Source organism: Daucus carota, chromosome 8, assembly GCF_001625215.2.
Source record: "Daucus carota subsp. sativus chromosome 8, DH1 v3.0, whole genome shotgun sequence".
In the NCBI taxonomy this organism is placed as follows: domain Eukaryota; kingdom Viridiplantae; phylum Streptophyta; class Magnoliopsida; order Apiales; family Apiaceae; genus Daucus; species Daucus carota.
This window is the reverse complement of record NC_030388.2, coordinates 12,883,784-12,897,290: the sequence shown is the minus strand read 5'-3', so window position 1 is coordinate 12,897,290 and position 13,507 is coordinate 12,883,784.

Genomic DNA, 13,507 nt, shown 5'->3' with positions numbered 1-13,507 from the left:
TTCTTTTTAAGGTTCAAACCAGTTAATTTCCGCCAAGGATCTGAGGGATGCAGTTAAGTGATGATTCTAAAAGAGAAAGAGATTTTAAAAGAATACTTTGACATGGTTTCAAAAAAAAAAAAAATAATACTTTGACATGAGAAAAGACCCTTCAAGTCACAATTTCAATACATAATGTCTATGATGTTTTAGTCTAGGAAGAAGACCTAAAAACTCAACTTGAAGTGGTGTTTTATATTTTTTTAATAAAATGCAACACGCTGTCATGTTTATAGCTTTCATTTTTTTTAAAGTATGAACGTAACACGAAGTTATGTTTTAGGGGTCATTTACGAAGTTATGTTTACGAAGTTATGTTTTAGAGGTCATTTGGTTGGAGGAAGGGTACGAGGAATCGGGTTTGATTGGAGGAAGGACATGGGGTTGAAATGAGGAATCGGGTTGAGGTGGCATGTGGTTGAGGTATCATTTTTAATATCATATATTTAGTCAAGTGCTGGAATAAGCATATATAATTTAAATATTTTTAAGTGATTAATTATAATTAATATAAAAATATTCTTGAAATAATTTTTTATATATCTTTGAGTCATCAACTTCATTTGATAATATTATTTTAAATTTTAAGACAAACAAAGTTGATTCCTCACACCTATGTTCCATACTCACCTCTTCTCTTGGGTATGAAAATCTCATACTTTGTAGGTTTGAGGCATGAGTTTGAAGGAAAAGAAAATCTAACCAAACATCAGGTAGGGGTGTTCATGGGTCGGGTTGGGTCGGTTTTATTCGAAACCCTAACTCAATCCATTATATTCGGTTTTAATAAATTCTAACCTAATTAAACTTCGGTTTAAATTTTATCGGTTTGAGTAAGTTAGAATTTAGTTCGGGTTGGTTTGGGTTGCGTCGTCTCAAATAAATTTTTATTTGGGTTGGTTAGAATCTGTGTTCAGATTGATAACGTCGTAATTGTTGGTTAACTGCAGAGTAAGCCTCCATCAATCTCTCATGTTCCGCTACAAAATAAAAAAAACAAATGCATGTTTCAACAGTCCTAGTGCCGTGTATACTACAATACATAAACTCATATAAATATGCGTGCTTTCAAAAATAGATCATAATAGACTCTGAAGTTTCAAAAATTGAATATTAGATTATGAAGTTTTAAAAATATAAAATAAATAATACTAAGTGTCCTATATTTTATGTAAATTATATCAAAATAGGGATGTAGTACATAATTAAATGTCGGGTTGGGTTGGGTCGGTTAAAAATAAAGTAAAACCCTAACCCAACCCATTTAATTCGGGTTTTTAAATTTTTAACCCAATTACTTTTTGGTTTTATTTTTTTCGGATTGGGTTAAAGTCGGGTAGGGTCGGGTCGGTTAGGTCGGGTTTTGAAACCCATGAACACCCCTAACATCAGGTATGAGTTTGGAATGAACGAAACACATACCTGATTCCAGAAAGACGAGAACCACACGACCCCTTACTATTTTGAAACGTAACACGAAGTTACGTTTTAGGTATTAACTAGTTGAGAAGCCGCGTGTTGCGGCGGTCTATAAAAATTATATTAATGATTCAAAATTAATATTTGTAGAATAATTTAAATTTTATATTATAAACATCTCGATGCAACACCAATATTAATGTTATGCTTTTTTTTTTGAAAAGTAATCATGTTCTTGACTAATATTGTCCTTAACTTTTTCAAACACTACTTCTTAGACATATACATCACTCCCTACATATAAAAAGCATACGGCTCTTTAACAGAACTGATTGATGACATCTAGTCATATGCACCGATCGCGTAATAAAACAGACAGTAAACTTGCAAACAACAACAAATACGTCTGATGAATAAAACAAATATTATAAAAGAATAACCAACAAACATATATCATTAACAGTTAATTTATTGATCTTTTCATCCATCAATATCATGTCAAGAGTATATTCTTCTCCGGTGTTTGGATTTGTCAACTCCCACATCCAATAAACTCTTACTCTTGTCAATCAATCATCTCTATCGTCATTCAAAACATATATCATAGTGCAACTCATTATTGTATTAGATGGAGAAAATAAATAAGCAAAGAAAAATTGTTTATAAATCATATTCGCCTTGCGAGTGGGGTTGTGGTATTGAGAAAGAGAAGGTTGTATTTAGATGATCCAAAATCTTACAACCTATAGAGGTATTTATAGATGCAGAGAGACTTGTGTGCTACTCTTTTCCATAATTAAATAATCTGAAACAGAATCAGATTAAAAAACTTGCAAGCTACTATATTCCATAAATAATCTGAAACAGAATCAGATTAATTTATGTCAAGATATATACCATATCAATTAATTTGAAACAAAAAAATTAGTTATTATTTTTGATATTTTTCATCCAAAAATTTCAGAAAATTAGAAAAATAGAACGGAGCTATCTGAGAGGCGCTACCTACACGCCTCTCGCTTCTCCTTTATATAAGTATATTGATGATTGATGATGATTGATGATCTATAAAAAAAATTACTTGAAATTAAGTATTGTTAACATTTTAGAGTTGACACTTTATTTCACAATTGTGCATTTTGTAGAAAACGTGTAACATGATGCCAGAAGAATGATAAACTTTCATTATTCTATAGTTGAGATAAACATATCAATGAATTATATCGATTTTTATTAAAATTTAATACATATAAAATGGGTAAAAATAAATTTTGAATTGTTATAAGAATGCCAATATATAACATAAGGGAAAATCAATTTTTTTGTCACTCAACTATTTTTTCCTTTAGAAACCTGACACCCAACAATGAAACTTCGTATAACTAGAACTATACTAATTATTCTATTAGTAACTAAGTATACCGTTAAAAATAATTAACGGACGTTAATTGGTATTCCAGCATGGCAGTATTTTGACATGTGGTTGCTTACATGCAATTTGTATATTTATAATTTAGTAATTAAATAAAAAGAAAAGACCAACACATAACAAAAACACACGGCCTCTATACACGATCAAACAAAACCCTCCTTTCCTGATCGAACAAAACCCCTCCTTCGAAGATGTCTTTCTAAGGATTTTTTTTATCTAAACAATCACGATAGTGCATTCAAGGTATGATTAAGTCAAAAAAATTACAAATAATTATGAAGCTTAATTATGGCACTGAAGAGTATATATACTCCTAGCTTTTCTTCATAACACGGTTAAATGTTATGCCGAACTATAGCAAGGTTGTCAGTCCAACTGGTCTTTAAAAATGAATGAAAAATTCGGAAGCAAATCTAGTCCGGTAGTATGCATTTCTATCAGCTGGTGTTATTCAAATTAGTGACATAATCGTTCTGCCCTTGTCTCTCCAATCAGTGTTCGGTCACCGTACATGAACGATAACAGCTCTCCACTCCAAGTCACTTCTGCAGGCCTGATTATGTAATTTCCCTAATTTAGAGATATAAGAACCCTAGTTAAAATCTTCCCCGAATTTGAAATGGGTGTATATTCAAGATCATGTTATATTAACACATCAGCGAGACAGTCCACGTAAGCGCTTTATTTAACGGTCAGAGGTCAAATTTAACGGAATATGGTACAATACTACAATCCAATACAAAAGTAACGTTAGTGATTAAAAAAATTAAAATATTAGTTCGGTGGTAGGTTTCTAAAGGAAAAAATAGTTGAGTGACAAAAAAATTGAATTTCCCATAACATAATAAACAAATCAAATTTTGTTTAGTTTGAAACAAGAAATCAAATTCTTACTAATATCTTTTTTAAATTTAAATTATATTCGAATGAGACATTCGTTTGTGTAATTTACAAATATTTCTACTTTCATTTCTTTAGTTAAAGATAACTAGCACCGTAGCCCGTGCGAGGCACGGGCATGTTCTCATATGCGTGATGAATATTGTTATTCTTGTTATTGTTCGACACTCGACAGTGTCAAAAATAAAGAGTTTAAATTTTAGATCCTTGTTATTGCAGTGTGCAGTGTAAACATATCTTTTATTATTAGAGTGCGATAACTGTTAGTTGTCTTTAAAATAATGTAAACAAAGTGTCACAATGATTTTCCTGTATCGGTGAAGTATAACGTTGATATTCAACTGGTTGTAGTGTATCTTCCTCATTCACCTTCAATATATTTTAATTATTTTTTTTAAAAAAAATTGACTATTTCGACCAATAATTCACCTAAGAATTTAATTAAACTTATAATATATTGTTCCACTTTCAGTGGAATATCACACTAATACTCCTGACACATGAATTATCACCCTGATAGGTAACTGGTTGTGACGTATCATCATGATAATCCTCTGATATTAGAGTATGTTGTGGGTAGTTAAGGCCCTTTCTAATTGAATATTTATATTTTGATTAAATATATTTGAAAATTTATTATTTCGGCCGTGTTATTTTACACCAACTATAAGAAAGATTGTAGAAGGGGGGGGGGGGGTTGAATACAATCTTTTACGAATTAAAAGATTCAAGGAACAATACACCTAATCACAGTAAAACAGGAAACACCAAGTATTTAAAAATACGGGTGGATTGAATGATCCACCCGTGAGATTTTATATAGAAGAATCTGTGGATTGATTACAATTCGCACAGCTGCTGGTTCATCACTCAAACAAGTTCTAACTCTCAGATTTTTTCTCTCAAGTAATTTGAACAAGTTCAACTGATGCTTCTAACTTGGTTATATACTCCAAGTTTTACAAAGCTTTTAGCTAGAATACAAAATGCACTCTAATCTAAAAACAATGTTGCACAACTTTGTCTTATGCATGTTTTCTGAGATGTCTTCATCTTTGACCATCATCTTGATTTGATCCAGATTGCATTGCATAAGATAAGTATGTTTCTGCTTCTTCTTTATTTTCCTAATCAGGCTTCCATGTTTATTTTAGTGTAATTTGATCCATGTGATTTGTCAGGATTAAGCTCTAGTCGCTTTCAACTGCTCTTTTGCTCCATCAGTTGAAGGTTCAGGTTGCTTTCAACTGCTCTTGACTTTATCAGTTGAATGTTGTGCTAGGGTCATCAGTTGATCGAATTACAAACTTTATCAGTTGAATGTTGTTCCAGGCTCATCAGTTGAATTCCTTAGCATCATCAGTTGAACACTTTGTCTTCAGTTGAAAGCTTGGTCTTCATTAGTTGAAACATGATCCAGTCTTCATCAGTTGAACAATTACATCTTATCAGTTGAATATCCTTCACTTAGATGAAATTACATGGCATTGGATATTTACAATTAGCCATCCTATTCTACCCATCCGTTGATAATTCCCAAGAATAAGAAAAATTACAATTACAACTGAAATTTGATAAAGATTCCAAATAAGATATGTTACAAAATGTTTATGTTATCATAAAAAATTATTGATTCCTAACAATCTCCCCCAATTTATGACTGGAGAATATTCAGACATAAATTCTACACTTGATGATAACAAAACATTGATAAAATAAAATACAGAATTTAAATACAAGAGTTAGAAAGGTTTACAGATGATCATGCTCCTCTAGACTGAGCAGTTACTTTTTCCTAGAAGATCTTCTTCTTCTGGACTTAAGTTTTTCTTCAAGAATATCAATCTGTTTCTGAAAAATCATGTAGAACCATTCTTCATCACTGTCTTGCCTGTTGAGATTGGCTTGGAGAGTCTTTAGTGTATTCATGCTAGCAACCTTGAGTTGATCTTTAGGTCTGAAAAATCTCCTAACACCTTGACTGTCCCTAAATTCCATAATTGGAGTAGGTTCATGATGAATTCTCTTTCCAGTGTAGGGGATTTTCAGCCTTCTTTGTAGACTAGCATCTGAGGACCATTCCTTCCTGATTTCAAGGATTCTCTTTAGTACCATTTGCTTTGCAGGTGGTGTAAACCCTCCTGTCCTCTTCATGGAACCATAAATCTTTGTTAAAGAGCTGAATCCTTCAGAACTCGGAACTCTGTGAAGAGGCCAGGTGACATCACCCTTGCTTTTGTAGGAGAATACCAATCTTTCGGGAAGCTTTGAAGTTGCTTCTATTCCTCTCACTTCTTGAAGATCATCCAAATCAAGCTCTAACTCTGAGATTTCTTCAATGTTGGCAATGACAAGATAGTCATCTGGATTTTCAGGTTCTTTTGGAGGTTTGGGAGGGTTAGCCATTTTCTTAGCCTTAGACTTTCCTTTCTTCTTTGGCTTGGAGGTTTCTGGAACAAGAAAGGCTGGGATTGGGATATCCTCCAAGTCAATTGGCTCCTCCTTTGGCATAATTGGCTCATCATGGAAATTGACATCTGGATGTACTACTGTGATATCCTTGATTGGAGAAGAAGGCTTTGAGATAGGCTTTTCAGGCACTTCTTCTCTTCTCTTGGCTGCCTCAGGCATCTTAGTTTTAGATTTGACTCTCTTTTTCTTTTGAGAAGATTCAAGAGGCAATCTTTTCTCAGTTTGAAGCTCAGCTGCCAACTCCTCTTCTAGCTCAATAGCATACCTTTCATCAACCTCTATTTCTTGATTCAAAGAGAGTTGAGATTCATACTCCTTTCTTTCACATTCTCTGGCCACCTCTTCAGCTTTTGCAAATGAGTAGTGAGGATGGCCAGTTCCAATAAACAGCTTTTGGCCTTCTCTGTAGATGATGGCAAAATGAGCTTTTAAAGCCACATCTGTAGAGTCTTTGTAACTTTTGATCTCTTGGCCCAAAAGCTTGTATTCACTTTTGTCAGGCCTGGCTAGTGGAAAGTAGATTGAGCTTGAGTCTTTTCCAGGCCTGGAGTAACCACAATTGTTTGGAAATAGAATGGCCTTGAACTCATTCAAAAATGATGGCTCACCCTTTTCTTTCTTGGAAGGAATAACAATTTCAGGTGTAATCACCCTGAGAATTGTAGTTGTGGTTGGAAAAGAGATTTGAGCTGTGGTGGCTGCAGATGAGGATGGTGAGTTTACAGAAGATTTCTTTCCCAACTGAGCCACTCTCTTTGCAATAGAATCTAATTCTGCAATCCTTGCAAGCTTTTGCTTTTCCCTTTCAGTATGGAAAGGAGGAGGAATTTGGCTGATCAATTCTGCAGGAGTTGGTAATTCTTTCTCCCTCTTTTTGTTAGCAGCAAGTGTAGGAGATGAACTGGGAAGAGAAACACCAGAGGCAAGAAGAAGATGTTGAAGAAGTCCAGTCTGAATTCTTTGATGCTGCAACATCTCTTCCATTCTAGAGTTTAAGATATGGACATTTCCTTCCAGAACTTCCACTTGCTTTTCCAACTGAAGTTGCTTTTGCTCAAATTCAGAAAGTGCTGATTTGACTTTAGCTGGAAGCTTTTCATCAATTTGCTTGGTCAGATCAGTCTTGACAGAGGCAATGAGAGAATTTAGATGCTCTATCTCATGCTGAAAGTGGAGAGATTGATATTTGTGAAGCTTGAGGTTGTCCAGAGCCTGACTGGCAATAGTAGCAGAGATGGATGGAGGGGAGGATGAGCTTCCAGATTGAGGTTGAAGAATGGTGGAAACTTGCCTTTGAAGCTCCAAGCTAACAACAGTTGCATTGGCAGACTGCATGGAGACCCAAGAAGGAAGAGAAGTTGTAGGTTGTTCACCAAGAGAGTCCTCAAGAGCATCATTGAGGTCTTCATCACTATCATCATATTGAAAATCATCTCCAGCATTGGCAGGTAGAGATGTAAGGGCCTCCTTTGCTCTAAGCATGGAAGATGTAGTGTGAATCAGATTGAGATGCCTCTCAGCTGCTTGATTATCCAGTCTGGCAAAGTTTTGAATATCAGACATCCCATGAGTAAAAGTCTCAGGGTCTAGTGAAACACCATCCAATATGGATCTGTATTCAGCTTGAAAATCTTGTTCACTAAACCCTTCATTGACCCCTGCATTTATCTCAATTTCTCTCTTTTCTTGCATCAAGGGCTCCCCTTGGCTCACCACACCACTTACCTCCCTCACTTACCCTTACTAAAGGGTCACTCTTATCCTCTCCTTTTTCCTGGCTGGAAGAAATAGCCAGACTCTCCACTCCCTCTCCTTTTGCCAGCACACTAGGCTGCCTCTCCACTCCAGAGCTCACTGCACTCAATCCTAGAAGTGTTTGTGCCACCATGTGATCAACTGCTGTAGAAAATGGTAGAGTTGTTGCAACAGCAGCAGTTGTCAACTGATGAGGGACATCAGTTGAAACACAAGTGGAGGAGACACTCAACTGATGAGAGCTGTTAAGCATATCAGTTGAAGAACAAACACTGTTCAACTGATGAAGGAGATCAGTTGAAGATAAGGAAGAAATAGGTTTAGAAGCTGTGATAGTTGAGTCTGTGGTGATTGATTTTAAAGGTAAATCCACAGAACACACTGTCACAGAAGAAGGAATTGGAAGAGAAAGATCCAACAAATCATCAAAATGATGATGATCAATCTCAGAGGGGGGCTTCTCCATGAAATCCAAAGATGGAGAATTTACAAGTGTGGTGTGAATTAATTCCACATCCACAGAAGAGGTTGGGGATTGTGTTTGAGTAGTAGAGATGGTAAGATCATGAATATGGGTGATTTGTTGAGATGAAGAAGGGGGCTGTGACTCCACATTTATTGGAGTCACATCAATCTGACTTTGAGAAGTTACAGGCATAAAATCCAGAATGGATGCCTGTGTGTGTGCAGAGTGCTTAAGTTTGTCACTTCTCATCTTCTTTCTCCAATAAGCTTTGATTGGTGAAGAAGTGGTGTCCCTCCCCCTTTTTATCTGTGTCCCTGGTTGGGGACTATTTTCAATAGCAACATCCTTTTGGGAGGATGCTGCTAGGGATGTGCTTAATTCCATATTAACATCTACAGTCTTTTGGGAGACTGCAGAGTGGCTAGGCTGGTCAGCACTCACCTCTCCATCCTTATCCTTAGGGCTTCTTTTATGTTCACCCTTTTCCTCCCCCTCACAACCTCCAATCACACTCCCCTCAGGTTTGTTTTTCTTGGATTTTACAACAAATGCCTTTTGGGAGGCACCTGAGGTTGGTTTAGAAGATTTGGTTTTAGAAGGTTTTGCCACTTGTGTGGACTGTTGATGGGCCTCTTCAACAGCCCTGATGGCAGAAAGCAAAGAAGATGAGGGTTGAGAAAGAGTAGTGGGAAAGCCATGTACCTCCTTTTCTCTTCCAGGCTCTATGGTTGGTTCCACCACCTCCAAGGAGGGGTATAGATTCATCCTAAAGAGATCTTTAAAGACTCTCTTTTCCTGCACAAAACTGGGAAGCTTGGCTTCCTTGTTAGTGATAACCAGCTTTTTATTGAGATGATTAGCCAGCATCATGAGAAATCTAACATAATAAATATTCCTAGGTCTACCAGTTTTATCACCTAGTTTCTCCCCAATTTCTTGGATCATCAAACCACCAAAGTTGAAATATTCATTAGTCAAGTACATATAAAGCATTTGTAAAATCTGGGAAGTAAGAGCATTAAAATTACTAATTTTACCAGAGAATGCCTTAATAAATGCATCACACAAATAACCCCATTCTCTCCTAAGACCTCTTCTTTCTATTTTACCTAAGGCATCAGTTGGCAAAACATAATTCATGGCATAAAGTAAATTAACCAACTGAATATCACTAGGCAAAGATAAAACAGTGTCTTCAGGAATCTTAAAGCATGCTTTCATAACATCAGCATTAACAGAATGAATTTCATTATTAATAGAGAAGGTTAGAGTTTCATCCTCACTATTAAACTCTGCAGAGGTCCACATCTCCTCCACTATTTCATGGTAGATGGTAGGAGCTTCAAGCATAGCATGAGAGAGCTGGCTTGATTTGATGAAGTTCATCATCTTGTGGTATTCTTTCTCTTCTACCGCCCCAGTGTCAACAAATGACGCGAAGTTGTTCTTCTCATAGATGAAGTTTGTTGGTGAGGAGTATTTCTTCATGGGCGCCATTGCAGTTACAGAAAAAGCTTGAAGAAAAATTAGAGCTTGTTTTTGCACAGAGAGAGAAGAGCATAGGGTTTATGAATTCGAAAGAGTGAGATGAAAAGAAATGAAAATAAATTAAAACACTTAAATACTTTCTCAGAAAAATTGCTGTGATTGGATGAGAAATTACCGTTGAGAAGAAATTACTCTTATTGAACTCTACAAAAATTACACACACGATTGTGTGTATAAAGTAGGAGAGAGACAAGAGAAACTTCAACGGCTCAGATCTGATAATGCTTTCAACGGATGAAATAAGCACCTCTTTAAACTTCCTATTCAACTGATGATGATCAGTTGAAAGTAATCTCAACTGCTGTCATCAGTTGAATGGAAAATAAGACAAGAGGATATTGTTTCAAACATCAGCTGAAACAATTTCATTAGTTCATCAGTTGAAGTATTACAGACTTTGTCCAGAATTATAATTAACTTAATTTTGATAAATTAAAATTAATCAAATTCTGGCTGCCAAATTACAGAAAAATTCGCTCTAAATTAGGAGTAATTTAACATACCTAATTTACTTACCAACCTTGTGAATGTGGATTCATCAAGAGGTTTTGTGAAAATATCTGCAATTTGTTCTTCACTTGGAACAAAATGCATTTCAACGGTGCCAGCCATCACATGTTCTCTTATGAAGTGATATTTGATGTCAATGTGCTTGGTTCTTGAGTGTTGAACTGGATTCTCAGTTATAGCAATAGCACTGGTGTTGTCACAAAATATTGGGATTTTTGAGAGATTTAAGCCATAATCAAGTAATTGATTTCTCATCCACAATAATTGTGCACAACAGCTTCCAGCTGCAATGTACTCAGCCTCAGCTGTAGAGGTTGATACAGAATTTTGCTTTTTGCTAAACCAAGAAATCAATCTGTCACCAAGAAATTGACATGTGCCTGTTGTACTTTTTCTATCAATTTTGCATCCTGCAAAATCAACATCTGAATATCCAATTAGATCAAATCCAGAGTCTTTAGGGTACCAAATACCAAGATTTAGTGTTCCCTTAAGATATCTGAATATTCTTTTTATAGCAATAAGATGTGATTCTTTAGGATCAGATTGAAATCTAGCACAGAGGCATTTAGAAAACATAATATCTGGTCTACTAGCTGTCAGATATAAAAGAGAACCAACCATGCCTCTATAATTAGAGATATCCACAGATTTCTCATTAGGTCTTAACTCTAATTTGGTGGCTGTTGGCATGGGAGTCTTAGCTTCTTTGCAATCCATTAAATCAAACTTCTTAAGTAGATCATAGATGTACTTAGTTTGATTTATGAATATACCTTCCTTTACTTGTTTAACTTGTAAACCAAGAAAGTAGGTGAGCTCTCCCATCATGCTCATTTCATACTGACTTTTCATTAGATTAGCAAACTTCTTGCAAAGTTTCTCATCTGTAGAACCAAAAATTATATCATCTACATAAATTTGAACCAGAATAAAGGCACCATTTACTTTTCTGTAAAATAGTGTTTTATCCACAGTTCCTCTGGAAAAATGATTATCTAACAAGAATTGAGATAGAGTGTCATACCATGCTCTTGGTGCTTGCTTAAGTCCATAGAGTGCTTTTAATAAAAAGTAAACATACTCTGGAAATTCTGGATCTTCAAAACCAGGAGGCTGACTGACATATACCTCCTCTTCCAGTTCACCATTTAGAAAAGGACTCTTGACATCCATTTGATAAACTTTAAAGTTTGCATGAGCAGCATAGGCCAGGAAGATTCTTATTGCTTCCAGTCTTGCAACTGGTGCAAAGGTCTCATCAAAATCAATTCCTTCAGACTGAGAGTATCCTTTAGCAACAAGCCTTGCCTTGTTTCTGGTGACAACTCCATTCTCATCCACCTTGTTTCTGAATACCCACCTTGTTCCTACAATTGTTCTGTTTTTAGGTTTGGGTACCAGCTTCCACACATTGTTTCTCTCAAATTGATTTAATTCTTCTTGCATAGCAAGGACCCAATCAGCATCTTTGAGAGCATCTTCTATGACTTTAGGTTCATCCTGTGAAAGGAATGCACTATACAAACACTCATCTTGAGTTGCTCTTCTTGTTTGTACAGATGCATTTGCATCTCCAATAATTAGCTCAAAAGGATGATCCCTTGTCCACTTTCTTTGTGGTGGAAGTGATTGCCTTGATGATGTGGCTTCATTGTTGAAGTTCAGGTTTCCATGTTGAAAAGCTCCCCCTAAATTTGACATCTCATTATTTCTAGACTGATTGAAATTTTGAGACATTCTTTCAAATGATGATCCTTGAGGTGTTTCAACTGATCCCTCCAATGTAGTTTCAACTGATGCTTCAGTTGAATTTCCAATAGCAGTTGTTTCTTGCACCAGAGAGTCATCAGTTGGAACATTAATTCCAGGATTAATTCCAACATTCTGAATAATGTCATCACAATCATCATCACTATCATACAGATCACCTTCACCTTCATTCTCAAACCTGAGATTATCATGAAATCCTTCATCTGAGAATCCTTGAATCTTCTTACCATCAAAAACTACATGGATTGATTCCATAACAATGTTGGTTCTCAGATTGTATACTCTAAATGATTTTCCATTAGAATATCCAACAAAAATAGCTTCATCTGCCTTGGCCTCAAATTTTCCAAGATTTTCACCTTGATTTCTTAGAACATAACACTTGCATCCAAATACATGAAGAAAGCTAATTGTTGGCTTCTTTCCTTTGAAGAGTTGGAAGGGAGTTAGATTATGAGGTTTGGTAATTAGTGAAATGTTTTGAGTAAAACAAGCAGTATTCACAGCTTCAGCCCAAAAATAGGTTGGAAGTTGAGCTTCATTAATCATGGTTCTTACAGCCTCAATAAGAGTTCTATTCTTCCTTTCAACAACACCATTTTGTTGTGGAGTTCTTGGTGCAGAGAACTCATGAATAATTTCCTCTTCTTCACAAAATTCTTTCATCACAGAGTTCTTGAATTCTGTTCCATCGTCACTTCTTATCCTTCCAACTTTGACATCTGGATTGTTGTTTAATGCCTTGATATGATTGATGATGTTTTTCCCGGCTTCATCTTTAGAGTGCAGGAAGAAAGTCCAAGTAAATTTAGAAAAATCATCAACAATCACTAGGCAATATTTCTTCTTTGAGATGGACATTATGTTGACTGGTCCAAATAAATCCATATGTAAGAGCTGAAGGGGCTTCACAATTGATGAAAGAGATTTGCTTTTGAAAGAGCTTCTCTTTTGCTTTCCAAGCTGACAAGCTCCACACAATCCATCTTTGGAGAATTCCAGCTTTGGTATACCTCTTACCAAATCCTTCTTAACTAACTCATTCAAGGTTTTGAAATTCAGATGAGACAACCTCTTGTGCCACAACCAACTGTCATCTGAGCTTGCTTTACTGAGAAGGCAAGTGATAGATTCAGACTTTACAGAATTGAAGTCAGCTACATACACATTTCCTTTCCTTTGTCCAATCAGAA